The sequence below is a fragment of the Lepidochelys kempii genome, chromosome 1, assembly GCF_965140265.1.
Source record: "Lepidochelys kempii isolate rLepKem1 chromosome 1, rLepKem1.hap2, whole genome shotgun sequence".
Lineage (NCBI taxonomy): Eukaryota > Metazoa > Chordata > Testudines > Cheloniidae > Lepidochelys > Lepidochelys kempii.
In genome coordinates this window covers 11,498,781-11,518,654 of record NC_133256.1, presented here as the reverse complement: position 1 = coordinate 11,518,654, position 19,874 = coordinate 11,498,781, and the positions used below count along the sequence as shown (strand labels likewise).

General features: G+C 47.5%; 1 protein-coding gene across 2 annotated transcripts in view; it reads left to right on the top strand.

The window, feature by feature from the left end:
- The first annotated feature begins 9,096 nt into the window (after nucleotides 1-9,096).
- RELT (RELT TNF receptor) overlaps nucleotides 9,097-19,874 on the top strand; it is an 81,068-nt gene continuing 70,290 nt past the window's right edge. For both annotated transcript variants that reach the window (XM_073316148.1, XM_073316052.1), the window contains exon 1: nucleotides 9,097-9,213. The gene's annotated coding sequence lies outside the window, so the exon portion shown is untranslated. The remainder of the gene's footprint in view (nucleotides 9,214-19,874) is intronic.

The following is a 19,874-nucleotide window of genomic DNA, read 5'->3' as shown; positions in this document are numbered from 1 at the left end:
TCCTACCTTGTAGCCAGGAAAGGCCACAGAAGTTGGAATAGCAGGAGGCCTGGAACAAAGACAGAGGTCATTATTCCTGTCTGGGATTTCATGCTGGGCAGTTGGCAGCTGGACTGTGTAGCAACTGCCCTAAGGTGATGGGGGAGGAGAGAGTTATCTGTCTAGGAATTGAATCTGGCCCTACCCCTGGAGTAGTTAAAACTAGAAATAATGACCTCTCTTCCTTCCCAGCCTGTAGGAGACCTGGCTTGAGTAGCTAATAGATGTGGGTGTGAATAGGGAGGGGAGGGACTTGATGTGGGCTTCATCAATCCAAGAAAGATTTTGCACAGAAGGCAAGAGCTCCCTGATTAGGAATGAGGAGCTGAAATTTCCTGCACCACAAAAATCCCCAAACTCTATTTGGGACTGTCAGAAAGTGTTGGCTGTTATATGGTATTAAGATATTAAATAACAGACAATCAAATTGAATCAAAACAACCTGATCAGAATGAAAGGTCGACCTTCTCTTTGTCGACAGCTTGTGGAAATCGACATTTCTGTGAAAGGTTTTGATTGTAATGAAACTATCGTTGTTTGACCGAAAACATAATTTTTCCCCACCAGCCCTAAGCATGATGTCTTTGGGGATATAGCTCACAATTGCCCTTTCTCGGGAAGGGAGAGGAGAAGGGAGACCCCAGGTTGTTTCTGACTAGTTACATTTATGGGAATGAGCTATCCCTAGACAAGCACCTTTATACTGGTGTAACTGTGCTCATGCTAGTCTGTTTATAAACTGATTATAGCAGTACAAAACCTGTGTAGATGGGTCCTTGGGCAATAACTTCTGAACAGAGACTGTAAAATGTCCTTTTACCTTAACATACCTGTCATACAGAGATCGAGGCTCCAAAAGCGTGTAGAGCTGCTATGCAAAGTAGAGGTGCATGCCCTGTTGATAGAGATTTTTGCTTGTTTTTCCCTCAAGACTTATGTGATCATGTGAGAATCTCTCTCAGCTTTTATTTAAAATGAAAACCTAAGTTCGCAGCTCTTCTGGCTGCAGAAAGCAGCGTGAAGTCACAAATCTGAAAGGCTTAAGACGCAGAAGGCTAATAAAAATCATGCAATGTTTTAATATAAATTGTTGGTTCTTTTTAGCAGACTCTTATTTGTTTTTTGGGAGCATAAGTCATGATGGCTGAACGCTTGAGGTTGGCGATGCTGGTACTTCCAAGATGTAATGAGAAAATGCTGGCCTATACTTCATAGATTCCAAGGCCAGACGGGACCATTGTGATCATCTTGTCTGACCTCCTGTATAACACAGGCCATAGAAAAAACAATGAGGAGTACTTAGAGTCACTAAGATGCCATAAGTACTCCTTGTTGTCTTTGCTGATACAGACTAACACGGCTACCACTCTGAAACAAGCCAGAGAACATCCCCAAAATAATTCCTAGAGCAGAGCTTTTAGAAAAGCATCCAACCTTGATTTAAATATGGTCAGTGATGGAGAATCCACCACGACCCTTGGTAAATTGTTCCAAAGGTTAATTACCCTCACTGTCAAAAATTTACACCTTATTTCCAGTCTGAATTTGTCTAGCTTCAGCTTCCAGCCATTGGCTTGTGTTATACCTCTCTCTGCTAGATTGAAGAGCCCATTAGTAAATACTTGTTCCCCATGTATGTACTTAAGACTGGAATCAAACCACCCTTCTCTTTGTTAAGGTATATAGATTGAGATCTTTGAGTCTATCACTCTAAGGCAGGTTTTCTATTCCTTTAATCATCCTTGTGGCTCTTCTCTTAAACCTCCAATTTATCAACACCTTTCTTGAATTACAGGCACCAGAACTGGACACAGGATTTCAACGGCAGTCACACCAGTGCCAAAATATCCTCTCTGCTGCTAATCAAGATTCTGCAGTTTATGCATCCCAGGATCACATTAGCTCTTTTGGCCACAGCGTCACATTGGGAGTTCAGGTTTTAGAGTAGCAGCCGTGTTAGCCTGTATCCACAAAAAGAAAAGGAGGACTTGTGGCACCTTAGAGACTAACAAATTTATTAGAGCATAAACTTTCGTGGGCTACAGCCCACTTCAGGTTCAGTTAATTATCCATCATGCCCCCAAATCTTTTTCAGAGTCACTGCTTCCCAGGATAGAGTCCTCCATCCCGTAAGTATGGCCTACAGTCTTCGTTCCTAGATCTATATGTTACATTTAGCTGTAATAAAATGCATATTGTTTGCTTGCACCTAGTTTACCAAGCAATCCAGATCTCTCTGAGTCAGTGACCTGTCCTCTTCATTATTTGCCACTCCCCAGTTTTTGTCATCTGCAAACTTCATCTGTTCTGTGTTTTCTTCCAGGGCATTGATTAAAAATGTTAACTAGCGTAACGGTAACCTTACTGTCTCATCGTTTCCTTGTGTAAGCAGAGTCAGAATGAGCTCTACCCTGACATCTGGTGGTGAGCTGTGGAAAAGGACTTCAGGGACTGATCTTGTTTGCATGGGCACACCCACCCTGCGTAGCATGATGGAGTGCTTGCCCAAATGGTCACTTTGGCTGCTGTGGGATCCCCAGTCTCTTTGTTATTGGGGCAGGAGTAATAAAGCATATTGTTATAGGTATAACAGAGACCTGGTGGAATAGTAGTCATGACTGGGCTACAGGTATTGAAGGGTATGTGCTGTTTAGGAAAGACCGAAATAAAGGTAAAGGTGGTGGAGTAGCACTGTATATCAATGGTGAGATAGAATGTAAAGAAATAAGAAGCGATGAAATGGATATGACTGAGTCTGTCTGGGCAACAATTAAATTGGGGAAGAAAACTATTAGAGCCTCCCCTGGGATAGTGCTTGGGGTGTGCTATAGACCGCCGGGATCTAATTTGGATATGGATAGAGCCCTTTTTAATGTTTTTAATAAAGTAAATACTAATGGAAACTGTGTGATCATGGGAGACTTTAACTTCCCAGATATAGACTGGAGGACGAGTGCTAGTAATAATAATAGGGCTCAGATTTTCCTAGATGCGATAGCTGATGGATTCCTTCAGCAAGTAGTTGCTGAACCGACTAGAGGGGATGCCATTTTAGATTTGGTCTTGGTGAGTAGTGAGGACCTCATAGAGGAAATGGTTGTAGGGGATAATCTTGGCTCAAGTGATCATGAGCTAATTCAGTTCAAACTGAATGGAAGGATTAACAAAAATAAATCTGCAACTAGGGTTTTTGATTTCAAAAGGGCTGACTTTCAAAAATTAAGGAAATTAGTTAGGGAAGTGGATTGGGCTGAAGAATTTATGGGTTTAAAGGTAGAGGAGGCCTGGGATTATTTTAAATTAAAGCTGCAGAAGCTATCGGAAGCCTGCATCCCAAGAAAGGGGAAAAAATTCATAGGCAGGAGTTGTAGACCAAGCTGGATGAGCAAGCATCTTAGAGAGGTAATTAAGAAAAAGCAGAAAGCATATAGGGAGTGGAAGAAGCGAGGGATCAGTAAGGAAAGCTACCTTATTGAGGTCAGAATATGTAGGGATAAAGTGAGACAGGCTAAAAGTCAAGTAGAGTTGGACCTTGCAAAGGGAATGAAAACCAATAGTAAAAGGTTCTATAGTCATATAAATAGGAAGAAAACAAAGAAAGAAGAAGTGGGACCGCTAAACACTGAGGATGGATTGGAGGTCAAGGATAATCTAGGCATGGCCCAATATCTAAACAAATACTTTGCCTCAGTCTTTAATAAGACTAAAGAGGATCTTAGGGATAATGGTAGCATGATAAATGGGAATGAGGATATGGAGGTAGACATCACCATATCTGAGGTAGAAGCGAAACTCAAACAGCTTAATGGGACTAAATCGGGGGGCCCAGATAATCTTCATCCAAGAATATTAAAAGAATTGGCACAAGAAATTGCAAGCCCATTAGCAAGAATTTTTAATGAATCTGTAAACTCAGGGGTTGTACCGTATGATTGGAGAATTGCTAACATAGTTCCTATTTTTAAGAAAGGGAAAAAAAGTGATCCAAGTAATTATAGGCCTGTTAGTTTGACATCTGTAGTATGCACGGTCTTGGAAAAAATTTTGAAGGAGAAGGTAGTTAAGGACATTGAAGTCAATGGTAAATGGGACAAAATACAACATGGTTTTACAAAAGGTAGATCGTGCCAAACCAACCTGATCTCCTTCTTTGAGAGAGTAACAGATTTTTTAGATAAAGGAAACGCAGTGGATCTAATTTACTTAGATTTCAGTAAGGCGTTTGATACTGTGCCACATGGGGAATTATTAGTTAAATTGGATAAGATGGGCATCAATAGGAAAATTGAAAGGTGGATAGGGAATTGGTTAAAGGGGAGACTACAACGGGTCCTACTGAAAGGTGAACTGTCAAGTTGGAGGGAGGTTACCAGTGGAGTTCCTCAAGGATCAGTTTTGGGACCAATCTTATTTAATCTTTTTATTACTGACCTGGGCACAAAAAGTGGGAGTGTGCTAATAAAGTTTGCAGATGATACAAAGCTGGGAGGTATTGCTAATTTAGAGAAGGACAGGGATACCCTACAGGAGGATCTGGATGACCTTGTAAACTGGAGTAATAGGAATAGGATGAAATTTAATAGTGAGAAGTGTAAGGTCATGCATTTAGGGATTAATAACAAGAATTTTAGTTATAAGCTAGGGACGCATCAACTAGAAGTAACGGAGGAGGAAAAGGACCTTGGAGTATTGGTTGATCATAGGATGACTATGAGCTGCCAATGTGATATGGCTGTGAAAAAAGCTAATGTCGTCTTGGGATGCATCAGGAGAGGTATTTCCAGTAGGGATAAGGAGGTTTTAGTACCGTTATATAAGGCACTGGTGAGACCTCACCTGGAATACTGTGTGCAGTTCTGGTCTCCCATGTTTAAGAAGGATGAATTCAAACTGGAACAGGTACAGAGAAGGGCTACTAGGATGATCCGAGGAATGGAAAACTTGTCTTATGAAAGGAGACTCAGGGAGCTTGGCTTGTTTAGCCTAACTAAAAGAAGGTTGAGGGGAGATATGATTGCTCTCTATAAATATATCAGAGGGATAAATACCAGAGAGGGAGAGGAATTATTTAAACTCAGTACCAATGTGGACACAAGAACAAATGGATATAAACTGGCCACTAGGAAATTTAGATTAGAAATTAGACGAAGGTTTCTAACCATCAGAGGAGTGAAGTTTTGGAATAGCCTTCCGAGGGAAGTAGTGGGGGCAAAAGATCTATCTGGCTTTAAGATTAAACTCAATAAGTTTATGGAGGAGAAGGTATGATGGGATAACATGATTTTGGCAATTAATTGACATTTAACTATTCATGGTAAATAGGCCCAATGGCCTGTGATGGAATGTTAGATGGGGTGGGATCCGAGTTACCACAGAGAATTCTTTCCTAGGTATCTGGCTGGTGAATCTTGCCCACATGCTCAGGGGTCAGCTGATTGCCATATTTGGGGTCGGGAAGGAATTTTCCTCCAGGGCAGATTGGAAGAGGCCCTGGGGGTTTTTCGCCTTCCTCTGCAGCATGGGGCATGGGTCACTTGCTGGAGGATTCTCTGCACCTTGAAGTCTTTAAACCATGATTTGAGGACTTCAGTAATTCAGACATAGGTGAGAGGTTTATTGCAGGAGTGGGTGGGTGAGATTCTGTGGCCTGCATTGTGCAGGAGGTCAGACTAGATGATCATAATGGTCCCTTCTGGCCTAAATATCTATGAATCTATGAAACTGTACTTGGCATTTTATGATGGAGGGACTTGCCCTCAACGAAGTAGCACTCGCTAGGCAAGGGACATGGGTTCCGAAACCCAGGGAATTGAGAGACACTGAGGATAGGCATTTGTTTCTAGTAGGAAAGTGCTTGGAGCATGGTGTTGATCCCTGTCTCTTGCCACTGTGTAATTATAGAGCTAATTTTTTTATTCTATGAGAAGTCTTGTTATATGCTGCAGAGCTGAAATCACTGATACCCAGGTCTAAGTATTATACCTCCTGTGGGCTACTAGTGCACCAGCACTGAGGCTCCCCTGTTACCAGCTGATGTCACTAAGGAGCTGAGAGCTGTGTTAAGTTGAGGGGGTGCGGGTAGTAGGGGGCTGATGGAGAGGTGCAGCTGGTGGTGAAGACCCCACAGGGGGCTGATGGAGAGGTGCAGCTGGTGGTGAAGACCCCACAGAGAGGGGTCGCAATTGGCTGTGCAGCAGAGCACTTAAGATGCCCCCCTCACCTCCCCCCACTTCCACCCAGACTGGGAGGTAAACTCTGCAGATGAACTTCTGAATTTTGGGGGCTGCACTGACCAAGAACAGAAACTGTGGGAGGGGTAACATTTGGGTTGCTGGACGTAAGACCCTGAGGGGGAAAGGACACTGCCAAACTTACTGGAGGGTGGGTCTTTTGCTCATGGTTTGTGTGGTATGAATCCTGTCTGTGGTGTTTCCCCAGCCCAGCTCTTGTTGCTGCCAACTCTGACTGGCAGAAGGGTTTGCCATAGACTTAGATTGTAAACTGTTTGGGGCAGGGATCATCCATTTTGAGTTTGTACAACACCTAGCACCAAATGTGGCCTGGGTCCATGCTTAAAGCTTCTAGGCATCATCAGAATGCAAATTAATAATAGTGCCTTACCTAAGTCACACAGCAAGTCAGTGGCAAAATGGACCTTGGATCTCCTGCCTCCCAGTCCACTGAGCTATGGAGCCTCTCATGAATAACAATAACAAGATGTGTTTTATGAAGTGGAAAAAGCCTAGGTATTTGCTTTGAACCAAATCTGCTGTGTGTCGAATGTTCTCTTGCACCACCAAGTGCTTTGCTGGTGGAAACATCCATAAAGCTCTGTCAGTCTCCAGCTTTGGACCTTTGGCTCCATGGAACATTAACAACTGATTTCTCTGATTCAAAGCTTTGCTTCCGCCCCTCCCTCCCCCAGATATGGGGTGTTAACCTGGATACTGACGTGATCAAAGCTGGACAAACGAATAATTTCTCCTAACAGTTGGAGACAACACTTTTCTCAGCGAGTTAGAAAGTCCAATTTATTGGGAAGATGGTACTTCCCAGATGATGGCAGGATGGGTGGCTAACCATATTCTGATTGCATTTCATGATTTAGGACAAGGGAGAGCTTTAATATTTTTTTAAAAGTTTGCCAGAAGCTGGGAATGGTTTGCCAGAAGCTGGGAATGGGCGACAGGGAATGGATCACTTGATGATGACCTGTTCGGTTCATTCCCTCTGGGGCACCTGACATTGGCCACTGTGGGAAGACAGGGTACTGGGCTAGATGAACCTTTGGTCTGACCTAGTATGGCCGTTCTTATGTTCTTATGAAACTGATATTGCTGAGTCAGGACTAATGGTATGAAAATAATCTCCCCGTGGGAAAGATTGCTATATAAGGAAGGTTTCAAAACATCATTACTCCTGCATTCCACCTGCTTGTCATATATTTTGTGTGTGTGTGTGTTGTTTGGCTGAGTTTAGAGGTTAGTTAACAATGGGTGTTGGGTGTGTTTGTCAGCTGTGGGAAAGGATTACTGTATTTATGGGTGAAAGCCCTGTTCCTTCTCTGGGTTAAATTGAAGCAGACACTCTGAACTCAAAGGAGTGCCCAAGTAAACACCATGGGCGGGATCCTCCTCTCACATGAGGGTAAATCAGAAATCTCCCCCCTGAAGAAAGTATTGCTGCTCTAGGATGAAAGGTGCTTAGCTTGAGGTCTCCCCAGTCCTATTTATCAGGGGAAATGGAGAAAGCTACTTGCAACCTGTTTCTAAATGACAGGGCTAGATTCTCAGCTGCTGAGTGAGGCTCCACGGAATTCAGCTGAGAACCGGCTCCCAAAAAAATACCCAGCTAAACCTTTGGGTTATAGCTTTGGGCTCAATTCCTACCTCTGCTACAGACTTCAGACTTCTACTCTGTTTTCACTGGTGTTATTCCTGACTTACCCTAGTCAAGTGAGAGGAGACTGCAACCCTTCCTGGATGATGTTTGACAAGTCACCTGATCTGTCTCAGTCCCCCCCCCCCCCCCCATGTATAAACTAGGTACAGTAATACTTTTCCCCCTGGCATGCTGTGAGGATAAATTCACTAACAGCTGGGACATACTGAGTTAGGAGGGTGCCTTGAGTGCCAACATAGACAAAGTCCATGGATTCAGAGTAGCAGCCATGTTAGTCTGTATTCACAAAAAGAAAAGGAGTACTTGTGGCGCCTTAGAGACTAACCAATTTATCTGAGCATAAGCTTTCGTGAGCTACAGCTCACTTCATCGGATGCAAGTCCATGGAGTTACTTAAACAAGTGTGAGTGAGAGGAGAATCAGGCCCTGACCTCAAGTGCCTTGTGCAGCCAATTGAGTTCAAAGAGACTCCATTGATGTGACCAACTATCCAAGTGTTGCTAAAGTGCTCAGAGACCGACCCCCTCAGGTGTTTGTCAGAGGCCTGTGGAAGACTAGGGCTGGGTGTGGGATGGGGTTGGATCCTCTGTCCATTGGGCAGCAGTGGCCATTCCTGATCCCCCGGCAAGTTGCTCCATGGGGCAGTCCTTTGCACCTGGGCAGAGTGGGAACCTATTGTGCCCAAGATGGGGGTCAACCTCTGCACAAAGCAGGAGACACTAGGCCCAGAGATTTTTTCCCCTCGCTACCCCCTTCCCAAAAATCTGGGTTTCTCTCTGTGCCTCCTCCCTTTACACCTCCCCACTGCTCGGCCTCAGGAATTGCTGGTTCTCCTAACTCGCTGGAACTTTAGAGAATCCGCTGGACCAAATGCCTGGACGCTTGATCTGCAGCGATCTTTGTGGGGCGAGGAGCAGAAATCCGCCTTTCAGCAGCCGGACTCGCCTCCTCTTGCATACCCCATCCCGCCGCACGTCCACCGCAAGCCGGCACTGCGGAGCAAGCAGCTTCCTGCTGGGGGAGAGGCTGAGGCTTGGAACGGTCAGACACCGGAGTTGGGGGGGGGTGGCCCGTTCGATTGTGACGCAATAAAGAGGGGCGGGGCTTCCCGGCAAATTGTTACTTTGCAGCCGGCGCCTTTCATTCATAAGGGGATCGAGCGACGCTGGGTCGGGGTCAGTCTCAAGCTCTTTGGACGCGGCTGTAGGGTATTGTAAGAAGGCCCCGCTTCGGGCTACGTCTGGCAGCCGGCTCCTGGGAAGGCGTTTCAAGGTAAAGAGCTGGCTGGGATCCCTGTGTCTATCCGCCCAGGAGGCTGGTCCTGACTTGCGGGAATCATTGTTCAAGGAGTGGCTCTAGGGGGACTAATGCTTGTGAGACCCCCGTCCTCAGCCCCACGCCCCTTCCCGCGAAGGATTGCGTGTTCCGAGCAGTTATCATCTGCTCAGACACAGGGCTGGTTTTCTGGGGCTGGTTTGCGAGCGGAGTCCCTGGCGCACTCCGTCTCGTAGCCCCTAGCTGGGTCCCCCCTAACATAGGGCAGGAAAATTAAGTTGAGGAAAATCTGCTGTAGTTCCCTTCATTTATTGTCTCCTGCTCCCCGTCTCTAGGAGTTGGCATTTGCTGTGCGGTGGCGAGATAGAAAACTGCATGGGGGCAAAATCCTAAACCCTCCTTTCACCCCATTGACATTTCGTGGCTGGGTAACTTTTATTTTAAACATGCACTGAAGTATTTGCTGGGGGCTTGCTGGCGTGATGTCTCGCTGATCTGTTGAGTATGAACTGGTTTAGAGTCCCCTATTCTTGGGGGGGGGGGTTCGTGATGGAGTGAAATAGAAGGCTAATGAGTCTGGGTTTAGGAGCCCTGTCTGTGTCGTGATCCTTCTTTTCCAACCCTCTGTTTGTTTTATGCCGGTAGCTGAGGTGGGTCCCAGTTGTTTTGCGGGCACCTGGGCTGGGAAAGTGAGAGCAGGCAGAGTTTCCAAACATCCGCTGTTTAACGGCCCCTGTATCTGTTTATATGGCTGGAGCTATGAATTAAACGATCATTCTGGCATAGCAAAACCAGCTGGGAAGGACTGTTACTCTAAACTTACAATGGCGACCCTGTTTTGTTTAACCAGCTGGGGTCTGGAGGTCGCCTAGAAGATCAGACCCTGAGATGCTGTAGCTAGAGATATTCAGAGTATGAGTGACCTAATTCCCTCTGCTGACTCCTTGAGGATCTGTATCGTATTCCTGTGTGGTACATTTTACCAACAAATGAGTGGCCCCTGAGATCTTGCACTTCCCTGAGCGGGAGCCAAGTACAGGCCTTCGGTGTTGCTCGTTTCCTTGGATAATGGTGCAAGGGAGCTCACCATGCAAGGGTTGAAACAACAGTTAAGGAAACCGATCTTGTAAGAGGAGGGAAGGAAAGAACTGTTGATTCACTGTTCATACATCAAGGTACTAACTTGCACATGTTCTGTGGTGCCTGTCTCTAACTTACATGATCCCGGTCTGAATCTGAGCCAGGAAAGGCTTCTGCTGCCCATCAGTCGGGGCTTGGGGGATGCTGTGAAACAGCAGCTGCAGCAAACTCTGCCCTGCAGGTTTAGCTTTGTTTGCTAGAGGTTGCAAGTCAGAGATGTACCCTCTGCAGGTTGGTGGGAGCAGCTGACTGTCCCCCCGGCTTTCTTTTCCCACTTCAAAGAGCTGCCCGACCTGTTTTTAAAAAAAAAACAAAAACCAAAACCAAAAAAATACCCCAAGTGGTCCTTAAAAGATGAAAGGCTCTGTTAACAGGGATATTGGTGGGCAGTTTGTGTGCAGTGGGCTCTGGAAAGAATGCTTAGCTTGGCTCGGCCGCAAAGTCTGCATGCTTGTAAATGACAGGGTGGGCTGAGGGTCAGCAGGGAGAAGGGGAGGAGAGGTACCTTATCACTTGCATTCCAATCCCTTCGCTCTCCTCTGTATTTGCAAAGTTTCTTTCAGCAAGAATTGTCCCTTTTTGAAAATAAGTGATCATGAGTCTCAAACCATGTCAAGATGGGGCTAGATCTTTTGCACCTTCTCCAAGGTGCTAATAGAATCATAGAAGATCAGGGTTGGAAGAGACCTCAGGAGGTCATCTCGTCCAACCCCCTGCTCAAAGCAGGAACAATCCCCAACTAAATCATCCCAGCCAGGGCTTTGTCAAGCTGGGCCTTCAAAACCTCTAAGCATGGAGATTCCACCACCTCCCTAGGTAACCCATTCCAGTGCTTCACCACCCTCCTAGTGAAAAGGGGTTTCCTAACATCCAACCTAGACCTCCCCCACTGCAACTTGAGACCATTGCTCCTTGTTCTGTCATCTGCCATCACTGAGAACATAGAATCATAGAATATCAGGGTTGGAAGGGACCCCTGAAGGTCATCTAGTCCAACCCCCTGCTCGAAGCAGGACCAATTCCCAGTTAAATCATCCCAGCCAGGGCTTTGTCAAGCCTGACCTTAAAAACCTCTAAGGAAGGAGATTCTACCACCTCCCTAGGACAACCAAGCTCCATCCTCTTTGGAACCCCCCTTCAGGTAATTGAAGGCTGCTATCAAATTTCCCCCTCACTTTTCTCTTCTGTAGACTAAATAAATAATCCCAGTTCCCTCAGCCTCTCCTCATAAATCATGTGCTCCAGCCCCCTAATCATTTTTGTTGCCCTCCGCTGGACTCTCTCATAGATATTAAGGTCAGAAGGGACCATTATGATAATCTAGTCTGACCTCCTGCACAATGCAGGCCACAGAATCTCACCCACCTACTCCTGCAATAAACCTCTCACCTATGTCTGAGCTACTGAAGTCCTCAAATCATGGTTTAAAAACTTCAAGGTGCAGAGAATCCTCCAGCAAGTGACCTGTGCCCCATGCTATAGAGGAAGGCGAAAAACCCCCAGGGCCTCTTCCAATCTGCCCTAGAGGAAAATTCCTTCCTGACCCCAAATATGGCGATCAGCTGAACTCTGAGCATGGGGCAAGATTCACCAGCCAGATACTCTAGAGAATTCTTTCCTGGGTAACTCGGATCCCACCCCATATCACATCCCATCACAGGCAATTTGTCCACATCCCTTCTGTCATGCAGAGAACCAAAACTGGACACAGTACTCCAGGTGTCGCCTCACCAGTGCCGAATAGAGGGGAATGATCACTTCCCTCGATCTGTTGGTAATGCTCCTACTAATACAGCCCAATATGCTGTTGGCCTTCTTGGTAACAAGGGCACACTGCTGACTCGTATCCAGCTTCTCGTCCACTGTAATCTCTAGGTCATTTTCTGCAGAACTGCTCCTTAGCCACTCGGTCCCTAGTCTGTAGTGGTACCTGGGATTCTTCCTTCCTAAGTGCAGGACTCTGCACTTGTCCTTGTTGAACCTCCAATTTGTCTAGGTCACTCTGGACCCTGTCCCTACCCTCCAGCATGTCTACCTCTTCCCCCCAGTTTAGTGTCATCTGTGAATTTGCTGAGGGTGCAATCTATCCCATCCTCCAGATCATTAATAAAGATGTTGAACAAAACTGGCCCCAGGACCGACCCCTGGGGCACTCCGCTTGATACTGGCTTCCAACTAGACATCGAGCTGTTGATATTTACTTGTCCATATGGGGAGGGGAGCAAGATTAGGCAAACCTGTTCCATGGGTGACCAAAAGGATCTGATGAAGTGAGCTGTAGCTCACGAAAGCTCATGCTCAAATAAATTGGTTAGTCTCTAAGGTGCCACAAGTACTCCTTTTCTTTTTGCAAAAGGATCCTGTAATCCTCGTACCCAAGACTCGGACAACCCCCCAATTGCCTTTAGCAAGGACTGGGAGGTTTGGCAAAGCATGTCTGTGTAATCCACTGGTCAATTTGGATTGTGTCCCTACCTCTGTGCCCAATCCACAGAGGCTGCATGTGTGTTAAAGAGCCATGCTCTTTACAGCTTGAGTTATAACCCCAGCCAGAGATCTGTGTTTTTAGCTCTGGAGTTCCCTGGTGTTGGCCAAAATGGCAACCATCACATCAGCAAGTGGAAAGCTGATTTTGGTCCCAGCTCTTTTAGTATTTCTGCTGTGTTGTACTAAGTAATCCTCTTAATACAGAGATTGCCAAAGTTAGAAGTTTCCCTCCCAGTAGGGACACCTTTGTGTTATACACCCTTCTCTCCTCGCTGGAAATCTAGAGAAACCCAAAATCCCTAAAGCTTACTCCTGTATCGCTGTATGCACAAGGTAATGGATCTGTCTAAAAGCTGGGATTGTTGCAGGAAAAATAGCTTTTTAAATGCAGGGTTTTCTCCTCCCCTTAGTTATTATGCTGCATGAATCCTACGCCACTGATCACTTCATGGCTTCTTGTGGGACATGTGCCAAAAAGGATCTGTGCTACTTTTGTGTGCAGTTGAAGCACTGGAATGTCATGGGGCTATGAACGCTGCGGCCTCTGTCTTGGTGTAAGTGGGTGTGCGTCCCTCCTTCCCCAGGCCTGAATTCGAATCTGACTGTTCAAAGGCTGTGGGCCTTTGGGATGATGTCCTAGCTTCTCCCCTCTTTGAAAAGTGAGGTAACACACCACTCATACCTTGGTCTGACTTCTGGCAGGAGTGTGCCCAGCATATGTAGGTTGCAGCAACCTTCTATTCGGTGCATGTGTGTACATGCTTTCATCATTATTGATGCAGAAACAGGAATAATCAGAAGATAGACTAGGCCAGAAGAGGGGATCATTATGATCCCGGACTCAGACTCTACCTGCTCGGCATCCCCACTTCACAAATGGGGAGAGGCACAGTGTGACCCAGGATCACCCAACAGGCCAGTGGCAGGGTCAGTAATAGCCTAGGTCTCCTGAGACCCAGTCCAGTGCTCTATCCCCTAGGTCACACTGCCTCACTAGGCTGATTATACTTGGAATTTATGTAGTGCCCTCAGCAAAGCTAATTGCTAATTACTCACAACATCCCTGTGGTGTAGATAATTAGTAACCTTGCAGTTTTACAGGTGGGGTAATCAAGGTAGCATTGTGATTTGCCCAAGGCCAGTGAGTGAGTCAGTGGCAGAGATGGGAGTAGGGCCCAGGAGTTCCTGGCACCCAAGTTCTTGGAATTGACTCCTCAGGTGGCTGAAACCATGGGGGGGGGGTGTTTATGGGCTTGTGTTTTCCCAGCATCCCTGAGGTGTGGGTTGGCTGCCTGTTACTGGACACTCTGCTGTAGCTTTCAGGCCCCTGTACATGGATCGTGTGGGAAGTGTGTGCTTCCTCATTAGAAATGGGGACAGGAAGGAAAATGTGATCAGTGCAGCTCACTGAAGTTCCAGCCGGTGCTGCTGAAAGCCAAGGCACAGCCTGGAACTACATGTTCTCTGCCACCACCAAGCCGTTCTTCTGCCTAAGGGAAATAAAGCTCCAGGGAGCAGGCTTGCTTGCTCTGTTAGGCTGTGGAATTATCTCCCACGGGAGCTAATAAAGGCCCATCCCTGCAGGGTTCAGACTAGAAAGGACCCTCTTGGGTAACACTCCCCACAGAGGGGATGAATCGGAGCTGCTGGGAAACGTAGCATGTGGCTAGCCTGTATGTGGGGTAATTGAAGTCCCTTCTGTGTGGGCACATTAGCAAGTGCACAACCGAACCCGATGTTACTAGTACACACGACCTGCTTTTTGTTTTGTCAAAGGGAGACCACTGCATCCAACAGACTACTGGCCTTGACGGATCATTGGTCCAGTCTGATTGTCTCAATCCATTCTAACAGCCTGTACCCCTATCACTGTAGACACATGGACTAGACTGTATACCAGTCACGTGTATCATACGTAGATTGTAAGCTCCTTGGGCAGGGGTAGTCCTCTTGCTGTGTGTTTGTACAGCTGCTAGCACAGTGGGGTGCAAAGTGGGGAGCAGTGCTCCGTGGTTATGGCTCCTAAGTGCTACGATAATCCAGGTCACATATAGCATGGGTCAGCTAAATGCTGCATCACAACTTGAAGATACAGTTATTTTAGAATGACCATCAGTCCTCCTCCCTCAAATCCTTACAGGGCACGTGCGCAAGCCAGGAGGTGATTGTAGAGTTTAATACTGTAGTGAACTGGGTTGTGTTTGTGTGCTGAATTGCCCTCCACTGGAGGGATTCAGAACTGCTCTACTGTGTGTCAGGCCCTATACTGCCACCGGCGATTCTCCCTTTAGTTCAGGGAAGGAGCTATAGTATCCAGCACTCCTTTATTTCACTCCACGCAGTTTAACTCTCTCCTCTCCCCCAGAGCTGCATGACTGGAGAGATCAGGAGCTTGGCGTCCTGTTGACTCTGGAGCAATAACTGTACTCCCCAGCCTCGGGGGGGATAACTTTGCAGGTAGTTCTCTTTTAACAGAACTTAACTCCCCGCCCCTGGTGGGATTACAACGATCTCCTACAGACTCTGATCTCTTACAGACTCTGCGTGGGGATCTGCATTGCAGTAACAGCTGTCAGCTTCCAAAACAGCCCTGTCAGTAACATGCTTTACACAGTCTTTCCTTAACCCTCCCGTGTTTAACTGAGGACACTTATGATTGTGTTAGCGTTCCTGCCGGCCTGTGACCACCAAGAGATCTGTGAGGTGGAGTAACAAAGACCCCTCAGTTTCCTTCGGCTGGGTGCCTGGGTAGGCTCCGGCAGATATCTCCAGTTGCTCAGGAAACCAAACCCCCAAGGGAAGAAGTTGAGGGGCAGGAGTGGCTGGGGGTTTCTGAATCAAATGAGGGAAACTGAAGCACAGGGGCTGCTTGGCTCTGACTTTAAAGCTAATCAAGGAATGGTTGGCAAGGAGCATGTCCGTCATAGGCTGACTGCGCTACTCTGCTTGACCTTGGCCAATCAGGGACGGGACTGTGCTGGTTTGCTGTACAAATGCCAGGTTGTGTGTGGTGGGAAGGGCCAAGATTCAGAGGTGGGGGGAGCGAATTTGGGGCCTATTTGCCGGTTCAGATGCTACATGATGGAGATACTGACTGTGGTTTGAGGTCTGTAATGGTGGGAGGAGGCCCGGGTGAAAGATGGTAATGATGCTGTCCGGTGTCTTCACTTTTCCCACAGTTGGGCGTAGTCCCCTGAAAACGAGGGAAAGCGCCTGTACAAAGCCACTGCCAGTTCTGCGCTACCCGCCTCTGGGAGCCGCAGTATTGCGCTTGTGGGTCGTGGGTCCTGCGCTGTAAAACCCTGCTTTAAATGGAATCAAACGTCCCAGCAAACGTCCCTTCCAGCCCTGCTAGCAAGCTGACACCCGTGGCCCGAGAAACCCGGCGGGCTCCGCAAGTGTTGGGTAGCCTCTAAAGAGGCTTTTGTAGCCGAATCTTCGCTTTGCTCCGGTCCCAGGTTGTGTGGGTGACAGCCTCGTGACTCCCAGGCGGACCTGCGCAGGAAAATCTGCCAAGCAGCCAGGGCTAACCAGCCTTTTGCTCAGTGGGAGAGTGTCTAATCTATGGCATACGTGCCAGAAAAGGGAATTGGCCACATTTAGATGGGAGGACCCCCGCAATGTTCTCTTCTCTCCCCTTCCACTCTCCCCAAGGGGTGGGAGATGAATCACCGCATTTCAAAGCGTTCTCTCTCCATCTGACAAGTTCATGCTGCTCCAATTACATACTGGTTTGCAGTTTACTTAGACATGGAAATTGTAATCTGTGCATGTGGGTTTGTTTGGTCTGTCTCTTTATTTTTGGCACCTGCAATTTTGTTTGGCATTCCCCCCCCCCCCCTTCCTTTGGAAGTAATGTGGTCTAATGATTAGTGTGGGGGAGGTGAGCTGGGACACTGAGGTTCAGTTACCGGATCTGCCCCAACCCATTATGTGACTTCATGCCAGTTGCTTATGGATGGATTATCCAAGATGCTGAGCACTTGAGGTCCAATGGAACAGCAAATGCTCAGCATCTTCGTAAATAAGCCATTAGCCTCCCCTTGCCTCCAGTTTTAATATCCCAGCATGAAGAATGACTGCTCACAAAGGAAGGTGAATTGTGAGACTTCATGATTTGTTGAGATCTCCCGGTGCTGTGATGAAAATCCTAGGTGTATATACACAGGACAACCAAGAAGAGAGCCAGGATCGATAGACTTAAAAGTGCTATTTTCTTGTAGAATCTGCTGCTAATCAAGATGAGTCCAGTTTCACATTATCACCTTTCTTCCATGCCTTGCCCTGGTTAGGACCCCTAGAAAACAAAGTCCGCTTGTGAAATTACTTCTCCCCCTTGCCCCACCGCCTCCATTCACACTCACAACTTCCTGTGGAAACTGGCCCAGATTCTCAGCTGATGTAAATCAGTTTAGTTCTTTTGCTGTCAAATGGCGTTACACCCATACGCCAGCTGAGGCTTCTGACCCTGTGACTCTAATCAGTTGTGGTCACTCATGGTGCCTAAATCTGAAAGTGCCCCGTCACTCGTGCAGTGCTGTTGAGTGAGGCTCTTTAGGCAAAACACCGGCAGGAATGGAGGATCCCCCTGCATTGCAGCTGGGGCACAAGGGTTTTGGGTTCTAGCTGCAAAGTTAGGTGAACGAGACTCATGATGGAATGCGTTTGTGGCTGGATACCAGCTTTGCCAAGTCAGCATTGCTTTCAGGGTCATCCGTGGCGTGTGTAGGCAGAGGGTCCCCCACAAGGAAGAGCAGCGGTGTGATGCTAAGGTGTGGTACAGCAATCACCCTCTGCTCGTCTCCCCATGGGGAGGGTGTGGGAGGTGCTCCTGGCAGTGCAGGGATTGTCATTTTAATGCTCTCCTGCCCAATCACAGGGCACTTAGAGGAAGACACTGGCTTCTAGTCATCCTGTGGCTTTTTAACCCCCCCTTTATCCTATCGTGAACAAGAGATGGCTGGAAATGGGGGTCTTGCTGCCACTGTTCTGGACACGCAGACAGTCTGGCGGTTCCTTTTCTAACCACACTGACCAGGGGAGCCATGGAAAGTTTTCAGCCTGGTGTTGCTCTCTGCTGGGGGTAGCTCTGCTGCTCTGGATTTACTGAGAAATCAGGGTCCGCATGAGCTCGGGGCGGGGGGAACCGTCCCTAGCAGGTGGCCATCCCCACAAGCTACGCACAGGCTGCAGAGGAAGTGGAGAAAGATCTAACATTGAGGGTGCTTATGTTCCAGGGAATGTTGTCCTGTCTCCGCATGGAGCGGGGTCCAGACCCACACTTTAGAGGTGGGGAGACATGTCCTATAGTTACCTCAGCAGCTGTTAGGCAGCTGACCTAGGCAGCAGGTAGGATCCACAAGTGTGAGCGGGGCGAGCCCTCTGTCTTCACACACAGGTGCACCATGCTGAGCTCCTTGCAGGACTGGGATCCTTGGCTGGAACGAATTTGCAAGCGTAGTCAGTTGCAGCTTTCTTAAGTAGCTTAGGCCCGAAGCTTAGTTCGGTTTTTCTCTCGCCTCATCAGTGCTCAAAAAGAATGAAAAAGGCAGTGCTGCTAATCTCCAAAGTACCTGCTGAGCATTAATCATGGCTGCCCCCTCCTTCTTCCAGACCATCTCTCCCTATTGTTGGTGGCCTCCCTCTGCTGGAGTGGGAGCTGGCAAGATGTCTTGTGTTGCCTCCCAGGCCATGACGGGAGTGAGGGAGTTGGCTAGAGAGCTACTGGTTCTTTGCTCAGACTGTCCCCTTTTCTGAGTCTCCGTGGAAATAGCGGGTGATTTGTATTATGGAAACACCTAGGAATCCCACTCAAGGAGCAGGTTCCCATTGTGCTAGGCACTGTCCAGGCCTATAACCAGACAGCCTGCGTCCCAGGGGGCATGCAGTCTTGGAGTCAGACTGATCGTCTTTTGAATTTGGAACCTTTCTCTCTTCTGGACCAGAAATCCAAATCCGACAGCCTTCGTGATGGGGGATTTGCGTGTTGCAGACAAGACACCTGATGTATCCATCCCTTGTTCTCCCACACTTGGGCACCTAGAGCTGCAGCCCTGGCCCATGAGTTCCAAAAATAAAGCCCCTCTGTCTCGTGAGCTACAGGAGGACCGCTTGAGCTGTCAGTAGGAGTGGGTCCTGTCCCTGTTGGTGGTGCATTGTTATGCATGTGTGTAAGCAGCTTGTACTAATGCAGGTACGTGTGTAGATCACCATCCAGGCAGACTGAGCTGTAAAAGGTAAACTAGATGATGGTTACAGCTGGTAGCTCTAATCCATTGAGGGTGTCACTAGGGTGAGGAAATGGGTCTGGTTTTGTGTATCCCTTTAAATTTTTTTCATCTCTATCTCCTCCCCCATTGTCTCTGAGTAAGTCTCTTGTCAGTCCCCCAGCTGCCTCCCCCCAGCATAGCATCTTGTGACTGAGTATCACAGTGGATGACTTGCGTTGTCCTAATGTTTTGTCTGGGAGGGGAGGCTGCTTTACAGCTCCTTCCTGAGGGGAGAAGCCTCATGGTTGCTTCATTGTGAATGTTGCGTTCTATTTCTGCCTCCTGTGTATTTCTATAATAACCGTCGTCCTTCCGCAGGGCCTGGCAACCCACCAGGACACTGATCCCAGGTCCCCATTTTATTTTCAGGGTGCTTTTGTGTGGCAACAAGCTACAGAGGTTTGTCTTCTCCAACTCTTTGTACTGGCCAGTCACCAGGGAGCCCCGAAAGGAGGCTGTCGCTTGCGGAGTTCCCTTTCATTTAAAGGGGATTTGCGCACGCTGTGTGTGTCTGTGGAAATGAGGCAGTGCCCTTTTTTTTTTTTGTATCTTTTGCTGATTCACTGTGCACAAAGGAGATCTGAAAAGCTTTGTGTGCAACTTCTCTGCTTGTTTTTACCTTTAGACATTTCCAGTCTTGTCTGTCCCACTTCCCATAAAGATTCTCTGGACAAGCAGGCTTGTGACAAAGGGAGTGAATTAAACAGGAGCAACCCTTCTCCGTGGATCTTTTCATATGCCCTATATACACTCTCTCCTCTC